The following is a 12,641-nucleotide window of genomic DNA, read 5'->3' as shown; positions in this document are numbered from 1 at the left end:
TTGTTGGACTACAGCTGTTGCTAGAATCAAACCATGAGACCACACTCTCCTCCCACTGCCACTATCTCAGTCTCACAGCAGGGCCCCATCTCTTAATCCCCACCTCTAAGCAGGTAACAATGTCTGTTAACCCTGGGAGAATAAGTCTCTTGAAGCTTGCAGGGTTAAGCACACACAAGCAATCCATAATTTAATAATAAAACCACATGGTAATATGTGGCGGTTTTCTTCCAAAAGGTTTTTAATTTTTCTCTCAGGAAACTTTCATGACGTTTTTATATAGCTTTCCCTGTAATAAGTGGCATATTTTTAGCTGGCATTCATATATAATACTACATGGAATCAATTCAGGTCCCTGTAATCACATGCATAGTTTAAAGTCCTGTTACTGTCCCCTCTCCACCTCCATTTGCCAAAACTGTGCATGCTCCTGAGCTGGCCTAACTGTCAGTAAATGTAACTCCTAAGTAGTCCTTTTTTTTTTTACTCTGCCTACTCTTATTTGCTAGTGGGTTTTGTTGCCACATATCCAGGCCCCCTAGAAACAATAACATATTTGTCATTGTTATGACAAAAAGCATGCCAAGCTCTTTGAAAAAGAATAGCCTGCCTCATTTAACACTTTCCATATCACCTGTCTCCCCACAAAATGTTGTGGACAAATTATCTTTTTAGTGCTTCAAACCACATTTATAAACATTAAGTAGTATTTTTAAAAATAAGAGACCTTGCATGCACATACAATTGGATAATACACAGCAACAGAGATCTTTGGAAAGAATGTAGCTTGACATTCAGTGCAAGTCGACCAGTTTACATTATCTGTGGACCTCATCTCACTTCCAAAAAAGGACTTAACTTTTTGATTTCTATTTCGGTGTAGAGAGAGTGTCATGTAGTTCATTGAGGGGGGGGCGCGGGTGGGATATTTTGCACAGAATAAAACACAGGAAGAATAAAACATTTTATTTCTTTACTGTAAAAACACTTTCTGTTTTTTTTCCTCTGAAGAGACTGAGCCATATCAATAGTACAGTTTAAGCTAATGAGACTATAGACTTCCATTCATATTACGTACAGATCTAGCAGTTGGCACTATCAAAGCCCACTGAATTCCTTCTTTTTCTTTTTGTAGAGCAGCACTATACAGACAGAAATTTTCCAACTCCTATCCGGTCCTCATGTGCCTGCTGTCTGATGAAGCAGGGTGCCATTATGAATTGGGGGGGGTTGGAGAGGGGAAGACAATGATGGACATAATCTGCCTTTTCTTGGCAAGTAGTATTTCTGTTAATTGCACTGACTCTGATAGTGATTTTTCTAACACTGTATTTCCAAATATAATGTAAAACAGGAAAAGAAACTATTTGGACATGCTTAATTCCCTTTGGATTTAAGAATAAACTCGGGGGGGGGGGGGGGGGGGGAACCCCAACTATGATAAAATACAGCCTAAATTAATTGAACCCAATTCATGAACAAAAGCAAATTTCAATATAAGGTTCAGGATACACTGATTTCCCACACGTCAGCATCGAATTCATATTTATACACGTAGATGTGCTGCTCTTGACATAAAGCAGGAAAATACTGCAGTTTAATACTGTTCCTAGAAATGAACAATTGCTTTGACACTAATTTTTCATCATTTTAATTACTACCGTTCTCCACTTGGCTTGAAAAAGCTGTACTGTTCAGAGATCCTCGGTCTCTTTGCAAGGGTGGTGAACTAAGACTGTCATTTTCACCCAAACAAAGCTTACACTAGAGGAAAAACTCCCACTGTGTGCAAATACTAAAATTTGTTTATCTAAGTTTAACTAGTTCCTTTTCTGCCATTCAGAAAGTTTCTTGATAGTCCATGCTTTAAAAAATTAATAATGGTATAGAAATCAGCCTTGTCCCTGAAAATCCTTCCCTTCAACAATAACCATCAAGTAACCTTAAGAAGCAGAAGTAAAAGAAACCTTCCAAAGAATTGAACTGTATCAGGTGGAACCAACCTAACACCACACAGAAAGCTCTTCTCTCAACCTGTTACATTCTGGTTTCTTCTCAACGCACCCTCTAAGCAACACTGAAACACTATACTGAACTGAATTTTCCATCAATGAAGTGAAAATCACAGCATCCTTGCAAAGGGTCAAATCCCATTGACTGTACCAAGCACAACCATTTTGAATGGTTCGGCTCACAAGGATACAGTAACCAGCATTTAGCTGTCACAATGGAAAACCTGAAAATATTTTCCAAGATGGCAACTGCCACTTGTTCTTTCACATGTGGGAGAGGAGAACATATTTTCGCATCTTAAAAGGATTTATAGAAACTTGTGGCCTTCATTTACTCTTTTCTTGCTCTGGCTCACACTCTTCTATCTGTTTTAATCTTTTTTTTTTTTTTCTCACTCTTTCCATGCAAGCTGTTCCTTCCAAGCTAGCACAGCGCACTCCAATAAAAAGCTCATCTCTTTTCTTTAGGAGGAATGATGTGAAGGCATCTTACCCAAGTTGCCTTATGATCCATGTTCATTATTTAACATGTCTTCATATCTCTAGATCAGTTCTGTTTCACCCCTACCAGTACCCTTGGAGCGTGCTCTTTCGGCAACAGCTGATGAGGGATTTTCCAAAGTGCATATTAATTGCCAAAGTTCCCCTTTTCAAGATGTTGCTGCTTTACATGCAGCTGAAAGGGGTAAACACTGGGCTTGCGCAGAGTGTGGGAGCTCTTGCGCACAACTGAAATCTAGCATCCTTACCACTTCTGCAGCCTGAGAGGAGGGATCTGACCACCCTCAACAGTAACAGCTTTTAATGGAGCTATCTCAGCTGTGTGTTAAGGAAGCACATTTAACAATGGCACCATGCAAACCAAAGTATGCATATGTCACCCCACCTCCCCTTTTGAAAATGTAAAACTAACTTTAAACTATCTTGCTGTGGAAACCTGGGGTGCAAATTCAGCAAGGTTGAAATTAACTCCCCAAAAATCTGTACTACACTCCCTCTTCCCCAGTTCAGGATAATCGAAGAGAGTGACCTGGCATTGCAAATTCATTATTTAGAAACTTACTGCCCACAAGAAAAGTTGAAATAATCACTATATAAGGCCATCCTCGGATAGGACAGTTAAACACTCTGCTGACATAAAATGAATTCAAATAAGACTATAAATTGCCTTGGTTTAACAACATGCAGGGAAAGATTCAAAGAGCTTATGTCATCCATTTCATTGCCAAAACTCTGCACCAAATATAGGGCCCTCTTCTCCCAGGCTTGCAAAGGCTTTCCTTCTAGTCACCTCCCTAAATGCTAGCTGTCCCAGAAAGAAACATTTCCCCACAAACCAAAGTGCAAAACAGAGTTGAAACCTGTCAGCCTGTTTCCCATCATCTTACAGCTTCAGAAACAGAACTGTGGAAGAACTACACTGGTTACAGCTGGAAAAACACAGAGGCTAATCAAAATGGGAGGATCACATCAAAATCACAGCTGTGAGCTTGTGATTTAAACACTTGTTAGGAAGCACATGTGGCTGCTAGAAAAAGAGAAGGCAGTAGAGTTCTGCTCTTCAAGGTAGTCAGTTTCTTGTACTTGAAGAAACTGGCACATGAAATTCAGACCCTGAACATCCTCCTATTGAACAACAAAACAACAGACTGCTACGGAAACCCTATTCTGTAGCTCCCCCATACACAGAATTTGTTACATTGCTGCCATATTGCAACAGCAGCAGTGGAGCATCGAAGATTAAAAAAAATGTTGTTATCCCATTTTCTAAGAACAGTTATTACAACAGCTACCTCAGTAACAAGCAGCATGAATGTATGTAGCTTATGCTCAGCACTGAAAGACCACCTGGCATAGCTTCTGAGGGTTGGCTGAAGGCAGAGGAGCTTCTAAAGCTCTTAGTGAAATCTTATCTTATGGCTATTAAGTAAAAGGATACTGTATGCTTTCCATAGCATTTCTCAGTAATGCAGGTTAGTAACTTCAGAATACTTCGGAGAGCAGAAGTTATCAGAATAAAGGCATCTGAGATAGCCCATGGGCACTCAAAAGCAAATTCACCCTCAGTGTAAACCCACTGACATACACTGGGATTCTATTTGGCCAAACAGGCTTTTCTTTTCTGAAAGGGTCACTTGTAAATCAACTGCTGGACTACCCAGCTCTGTCTGTGAGCCACCCATCATGTTCCTTATCTGCATGTGTAACTTTAGGCATATGAATACTCTGTTCAATATGGTGGGATGAGATCCTGACTTACAGTTAAAGATGGTCCTTGCCAGACTGAGGCTTTGATGTCCCATACTGAAAATCAGATACAGCTTCCCTGCACAACAGTCCTGTAGAATCTGGCACGCACACAGCTCTCAGAGACCCTGTCCTTTACAAGCATCTCTATGCACTCTTACTGTCAAACGCCTTCTATCAGCTCACTAACAGTGAAGCGTGTAGCAATCAGAAACAGAACTGTTTAGCTCCTGAACCACCTAACTAGTGTTCAGATTTTCTCCTTCAGTTCTACATAGTCCGATTGTCACCTATCTCCATCTCTCAAGCTATTTCAGAGGCTTACAAGCCACAGTTTTGTGTTCAATGTAAGTTTAATCTTGCTCAGGCACAAATACATACACATGTAATTTAAAACAGTTGTAGAAAATCTATTCCATCCACTTCATCAGCTTTCCCATTTGGGACCACTTCTCACCTAGCAGATTTTTTTCTGAACAACCTGATTGTTAATCCGTACTTAAAACCAATATCAATCCTTATCAGTGGCATGGATTTCTATGCACTTCCCACTCAAAGGTTCCCAAAGGTTCACATAAACTTCACAGCCCACTTCCTAAATCAGTGGTTTAGCATTATTGTCATTAAAAAAACATATAATTCAATTCAAGATGTTTTACAGAAACATTGTCAGTTTTTAACCTGTAGGTGTCTGAATTGAAAAACAGAATCATGTTTTGTTAGATTTAAGCTTCAGAAACAATAGACCTATGCAAATAATTACATTAGCATAGAAAAGGCAGATGCTCCTGCAATAAATTGCAAAAAGGCAACCAAATAACAAGATGACATCAGGCCCACTAGTGCTTTCAGTCTTTGTGAACTCCACCTCTGTTTATAAATTTTGGCTTTATCATAGTTCTTGTCTCTACTTTATGCAAACATTTCTTTCCACAGAAAACGTGACTACTGCATCTTCCAGTACCTCTTTAACTTGTCACGGACTGGGCCTGGCTCTGCTTTGATTCACTTTTTCACCCTTGCTACCTCCTCTTAAAAGTTTTCAGAATTTAAAGAGTAAAGCAGTACAGCTCCTGTAGCTTTTTAAGTATTTTGACTACCATACACTCGGAACATACTGTGGAACAGAGCTGTACCATGCGGTACAGTGTTACATGCAGGCTAAAACAACAACTTTCCCTTCCAGCACTTTAATGAATTTCATGTTCCAAGAAATTGTGAGAACAATGCAGTAGTAACGAGCCATGAGCAACCCAACTGTACATCCACAATTAACAAAATACGCTAAGTGTCAATTTATTTCACAGCACCGTTCGATTACGCTTAGCCCCAGTATGCAGTTCAAAAGTTTTTGGCAGCAGTCAGCACCATAAATCAAAAATCGCATGGCATCTGTTCCTCCCCGGAACTGTACGCCGAGTTCAGGATTTGGGGCAGGTCGTCAGCACAGCTGGATTCTTTATTGAACAACCATTCACAATTTTTAAGTCTACTGTTCTGAAACTAGAAAAGGATGTATGGATGTATAAGGTGTTTGCTTCCCAGTAAAAAGATAACCGTGAACTGCCAGAGGAAGAGAGCTCTTTGACCCGTTTTGGTCAGACTTGGCACACTAATGATTCTGAACAACTCAGGATTTCTAGAGTCATCCACGGGCTTTGCTCCCTACGTTTCAATTTCAAACATGCACCTCTTTGTTTACATCATTGCTCATTGGAAGCCAATCCCAAATCAGGTTGGCTTGACTCTCTACAGGGGCAGGCAATATGGTTCCCTGAACAAAAGCTAGGTACTGTAATAAAACAAATGCATCTAACTTGCCATTTCCAGAACCAAGTTTTAAAGAGCAAATAAATGTTCACTTTAAAAAATAATCTTATTTGCTGTACTAATGTATGGCAAGACATGTGCAAAGCATGCTGACAGTGCAATATAACCACTTCCACAGTCTGTGTGCAAAAATGTATTTACAGCAGTATTAGCTCCTGCTCACTGCACTCTGAGCTTGCGCCTGGAGCACTGCCCATTGATACGCCGCTAGCCAGCCATGTGTATACTCACTGCAAAATGTGTGCTGCACAATTCAGAAAGATGGCAAAACAGCACTAAAAAAAACCTTAAATGCTAGTCTGACAGCAAACTGAAGACAGTGGCTTTTCTGTGGAGATTTCCTTCCCCTTTTCTTTCCTCTCTCCCTTCCAATGTGGGGCTCATCATTTTCTCTAGGGATACTGTAAGCATAACGCCTAGTAAGCAAAATATAACAAAACAGAAGGAAAGCAGATGAAGGCACTACAGTAAACTGCAAACATAATTAAAACTGGAGAAGCTATGTTCATAGCATGACACACAAAAAGGATGCACTTTTCCTCACATACTGTGCCAAGTGCCCTGTGAAACCTCCATCACAAAGAGGTGCATCTCCTTTAGTTCCACCCTCAATCAAGCCGTACTGGTAAACATGCTCAAGTTAGCCACTACAACCTTGTAACTGTTACTGCAAAACAGATACTTAATTCGATAAAATGTACTGAAAGAAAGGAAGTAGGAAGGGAAGATAGCACACACTACAGCTAATGCACAAACCAGTATCTGAGAGAGCCCTGATGACGTAAGAGCATTTAAAACCACGTTTAGCATTACTAGTCTCAGTTGGATCTGTGTACCTACACGAAGTGTCTTCGATTGTCAGCTGTAACACTCAATTTCTTGGGCTGTTTCCTGATTAGGGATTCCCCACACCTTTTGGCTCCCACTGAATGCTGATCAAGGAATGCCACACACCTGGATAACTGGGACTCAGGGAGCTGATACTTAAGCAGTAGGCAGGAACAGAACTGTTGGGGTGCACAGGAGTAGTAGTGCCTGTAAGTAGGGTCTAGGAACCCTAGGCTGGAGCTGTACGAAGCTGTCTGAACCTGTGGAACACTGCTGTGGAGTTACTCCCTTCTCTGAGCTAATACCTTCTTGAGCTTTGCCCCAGCTTGGGGCTGTAGAACTCCTCTGAAGAATGTGTAATGAAAACAGCACTGTACTCCTGTTTGATTTAGTTGCTTTGAATTAGGTTGGGCTAGCAGCCTGTCTGGCTGGAGTGAGTCAGGCAGAACCTATCAAAACAGAGTTCATGCAGCACTTTGTTTAGCTCTTAAAATATTTTGTGCTGATTGGCTGAATTAGGACTGGGCTCAACCCATGTTCCCACATATTTTTATTTTTCTATGAGTCATCTGGAAGTACTACTGGCAGCTTTATTCCTTCTTTTTTTTTTTTTTCCTGTAACTTAGAACTTTTTTTTTTTTTCCACTATTGCTGTGGCAGTAAAAAGGAAATGAAAGTAAAGCAAGAGGTGTTTAATTGGTGTAATGGACTCACTGGCTGGTGGGGTTTTTTTTAGACAATGAAATGCTGACTGTCTACACATCATTATTTTTCACACTGAATTCATTGAATCTTACAGCATGTAAAAGCGAACATGTGTGAAATCGGGGTGGTGAAAATCTCAGACTGTAAGTATGCTGGTATCATTACAGGTTTCTCTCATTCATGAGTTAATGCTTTTTTTTTGCCTGCATAGGAGTTGTGTCCCTTATACTGTGGTGGACTTAGGCTTTAAAGATAAAGACCTGGAATAGGTTACAAGTGAAAATTAAGTGCAGCCCTTGATTTCAGTGATGACACCTGAGTAACCTTAATCATACCTGGGATCTTTACACCAGAAGGACATTCACAGCACACCTTAGGCTCTGGAAAGGCCAGCTTCTCCACATGCCAACTAATATTTAAACTCCCTAAAGTTAATTGCTTGTTTCCAAAGTGAAATCTTCTATTCTTTCAGATAGTGTCACAAGGTCTGTGACATTATAATCTGAACTTAATGGAAAAAGAAGAGTATTAAAAAGAAAAAAACAACCCATGGCAACCCATAGGCAAAATGAAATGCCATACTATATGGGCCAGTCCCACATCATGTGTCTCTACTGCGTCAAAGCAAGCCCTACCCTTTCCCATTTTTTTTCCCAGGACTAATCTGGGTGGAAACCAATGAGGCAACAGGGCTGCCTCACACTAGACAGAAGACAATCAATTCAAGGTAACTTGGAATTAAATGCAAGCTTTCACAGGGAACACCATTTTGATGCTTCTCCCCAACAAAGTCACAGCAAAGGAACTATAGCAGTTAATATCTAATGAGATCTACCTCTATCTGCTGCCAAACATCTGTGTTCTTAACTACAACTCTCTGCTAATGTCAGCATACTTCCTGACACTGCACAGCAATGCTTTAGACAAAGAGCAAGGGTAAAGGGGGTAAGGTTGCTATCCTGTCCCCTATCTAAATGGGGGAAAAAAAAAATCCCTGAGACATATGGTCTTGCATAAAATAACCATCAGAGAGAAGCCTGGTGCAGTGTCAGGTTAGTGAGAATATTCTAATTACACAATGTCTAAGCAGTACCTCATTTGCAGTCACTGAGTAAACCAAATGTAGAATGCAAAACACTAGGTCATGAGAGATGCGTATTTTAGCAGTATCAGAACCCTTTACCCCCAAAATGACAAAAACAACGCTAAACCCATTACTTATCAAGTAATGTAAGTAAGAATCAAGACAAACTGTTACTTTCTATAACAGGAAAAAAGTTGTTTGGGCTATTAATTTTTTTTTTTAATTAGTAAGGAAAATCTGGCTCAAAACAACTTACCACTAAGGAAACACTACATTTCACTTGGACTTGCAAGTGCTTCACTCCAAGTGAGTTTTACAGCCTCCCTTATGTAACAGAACTGATAGCCATGCCAGGATAGCTGACAAGTCAAATTCAAATCACAAGGCACACACATGCTCATGCAAACTGGAACCATGTCAGTTATGTTGCTGGCTTATCAAGCTCTCTGTTCTCTAGGAGAACATTATATGGTTTGTAATATGTCAGAGAATGTCAAATTAAAGGCTGCACAGCAGTGAAGGGTAGAGCAGAAAGCATTCTATTCCAGGCCATTGATTCCTTTTAACAACTACATGCAGTAATTCCCAAAACTATCTACTCTGTCTCAATCACATGGAAAACATAGCACAACGTTAGTTCTAAACCTTGCACCCGGTGCAGCTTGCATATCAGACCATCCAAAGGGACTGATGAAGATGAATGATTTAATCAGAATAATTCTTTTAATGATAACTTGTTGCATTTCTCCTCCCCCCACCTCCTTAAATGTTTAATAGTTTGCTTCCTGGATTCACAGTGCATAAATTGAGCATATTTTCTTCCTACAGGAAATGATCCAATTAAGTTGATGTATAATTGATAATGAACCATTTAAGCTGATTTTGCTCTTGAAAAATCTTAACAGCATGTGGTCAGTTGGTTGACCCTCCTTCCTTCATCCACACCCATTTAAGGAATAAGGGGAAGGTCAGACTCTGCATACTCTAAGCAAGGTGGACTATGGAAGAATTTCAGCTCTAGTGAGATAAGCTAGTTCATGACAGAAGTATCAGCTACTTCAGAATAATGTAGTCCCCGATTGCTACTCAATGGCCAAGATGCAAGCCACCAAGACACAAGCAGTTTAGACAGAAGAGGCTCAGTGAACATTCACATTAGAGGTACTGTGCATTTACCAGAACATCTAACCTTGGAGCACTAACTGTTGTGGTTGTTAAATTTCCCACTACACCTGAAACGTGAACTCTGCTGACCTGTCCTATTGCCTTACAGCAGGTAACAATGCCAGATGTTGATTGACTCATATGAGTTTAGTAATTCACTATCACCTCAGTGCAAAAGTCAGGTCAGAACAAGGAAGTGTTGCTGATAGCTTATCTAGTGCAGAAGGTGTCAGATTCACAGAGACCAGAGGACATTTTTGTAAAGTCCTTGCAGTAAGTTTTACAAACCTAAAGGCTAAAATTGTTCTTCGCTCTGGCCTACCTCAGCATAACTGGCTATCACTTGCTAGACTTCGTTCCTTCCCCCATCCGGCATCAACTCACTGTTCAATGTGAGTCGCTTACCTCTCTCCCTGCTGACTTTTTTTGTTAAGACTCTAAGGCATACAGGTCTGCTTTCCACCAAATCTTGCCAACAGCCTGTGTGGCCCCTCCCTCTACTGAGGCACTGGGGTACAAGTGTAGTGATGACAACTGTTGCCACATTCAGGGTGAGAAGTGACTTGTCATGTACTGAGAACTGTTGAGCACACCACTGCGATGTATGTTTTCTGCAGTGGTTCCCCCTAGGCCCTGCTGATCTAGCTGTCACCAGTTCATGTAACTTAAAGGTAGGAATGCACTGTCGTGCACAGTGATTGATACAGTGACCATCTAACTGAGTGGAAACCCACCCACCTCCCCCCAGATATTCAATACGTATCCTTCACTGTTGCTCAAATGAATGTGAATGCTAAAAAGATTTTGCTGACTGTTCTTTATAAGCAGAGTTCCCTCTATCCTAAAACAAGAGTTTTGCTGGAAAGAATTCTGCAATTAGGCAGTAGGATTTTTTTATAGCACTACCTGCTTATACCACTCTAGCAAGAGTCTGCCCCTACGTTCATGGTGCATATTTTTTTAAAGGACTCTGGACGCATTTAATCCTTTGTTCAATTTTACTGTTCCTAGGTACACTCATGGGATGGGTTCTAAGTAACTCTACTTTAGCCTCAGAGTTTATATGCTACAAACACCAAGGTCTCCTCTCCCGCAAGTTACCCTTTCACTGAGAGGTCGATACTTGAGTAGATACTGAGAAATGTCACCACAAGGGGTAAGGTACCACATAGCAAGTGGTACTACTCATTTCAGCGCAGGCATTTTCACAAGAAAAAGCTCTGCCTGAGCAAAGAACTACTGATGTATATATTATGCTATTCTTCCACGAATCATTCCTTCCTGTGGTACTGTCCCTTCCCCCTCATGGTTACACTGTTAGCTAACCTTCTTCCAGTTTTTGTTAGTATCATTCCTGCAGCAACATTAGTACTGGCAACACAGTAGTCAAGGCACAGCTGCAGCAGGGCCATCCACAGGCGGTGGTGCAGTGTCTTGTCTCTCCATACCTACGCTAACGTTCAAGACTTAACATTCTGTGGCAATATTATCTATGAATTTGTAACTTTTCTTGGACAAACTTAAAACTTTATGCATAAAGGTTAGAGGTTTTTCCTGAGAGGCTTAGCCACCCTGGAGACAATTTAGCTTCAATTTACAATGTTTTAGATAGTCTAACTGCTCAGCTTACATGTTTTGGTCAATTTCTTTTTGTCCACTATGTTTAAGGGTGGTTTTCCCACATAAAATGAACAATTTGAAACTGACCACCTGCAAAATGAACAAGCAAAGGACAGCTTACCAATTCTATTCCTAATCCTTCTCAGGCAGAATTCTTAAGAAATCTTGTAACAAAGATAAAACAATTTTAGATTGAACTTTTCTTCAACTGACTACTTCCTCTTACGTTCTGCACGTATCAGTTCCTGTAGTCTTATCTGATTACACTTTAATGGGGTTTCTTAAGTACAAAATATATTTTACCTTCCTGTATGAAGTGCTGCCACCTCACTTTAGTATAAAAATGTGTTTAAGTTGACTTAGAACCGTCACCCACCCTAATAACGTTACTGAAGTGAGTTCCACTAATGTAACTTTGAGAGGCAGTAGCCTTGTCCCATTCTGCCTGCAGAGACAACCAACTTCCACTCACAAATCAGCAGGACTTGTGTTTAACAGAAAGGGGAAGCAAGGTTCTTTCACTGTTTGTCTGGGGGTTTTTTCAGAATGTGGCACATAAAAGTGATTCAGATTTGTTGAGCTGTGCAAACCACATGCACAGAAACGTGCCACACAAGCAGGCAAAACTTGGGAAAATTGCAGGGGAAAACTGGAAAACAAAACATACTGGTTTACAGCAGAGCATTACAGGAACATTACAGAAACTTCAGCCTCATGAAAGATACTGTCTTGTTGAAAGACTCCATGTGTTTAATTCAAGCGGTATGGCACCTTGGCTCCCAGCTCCTTAATTTAATTGCTTATCACTATTCGTCCATTTATCATTTTGTTAGTGAACAGCTAAAATGAACAGTGTTCAGAACAGCAAAATTTCCTGCTCCTGTGAATACAAACATCTTCTGCTCCTCTCTGTGACCAGGAGTCCAATACTGTTTTTTACACTACAGAGAAGAGTTTAGCCAATGCCTGAGAGATCATCCAGTGCTCTCAAGGCTGTCAGCCCCACAGCCTTTAGTCACCTTGCAGAAACTCATCTCTCACGGAACTTTCAAGTCTGACTGAGCTATCTCATAGGCACAAAGTCTCCACAGTTTCACCTGATGCAAGTGCTGGTTCGTAACCATATCTGGTAAGTGCAAGTGAGGCACTCT

The 12,641-nt window shown here is 40.6% G+C and overlaps 1 protein-coding gene across 1 annotated transcript in view; it reads right to left on the bottom strand.

Moving 5' to 3' along the window:
- The window catches only part of ANTXR2 (ANTXR cell adhesion molecule 2), a 120,126-nt gene that overhangs the window by 89,326 nt on the left and 18,159 nt on the right, over nt 1-12,641 (bottom strand). The gene's annotated exons all lie outside the window — the stretch shown is intronic.

The sequence above is a fragment of the Falco biarmicus genome, chromosome 1 (genome assembly GCF_023638135.1).
Source record: "Falco biarmicus isolate bFalBia1 chromosome 1, bFalBia1.pri, whole genome shotgun sequence".
NCBI lineage: Eukaryota > Metazoa > Chordata > Aves > Falconiformes > Falconidae > Falco > Falco biarmicus.
Note: the sequence above shows the minus strand (reverse complement) of the source record. Positions and strands in the feature narration are given on the sequence as shown.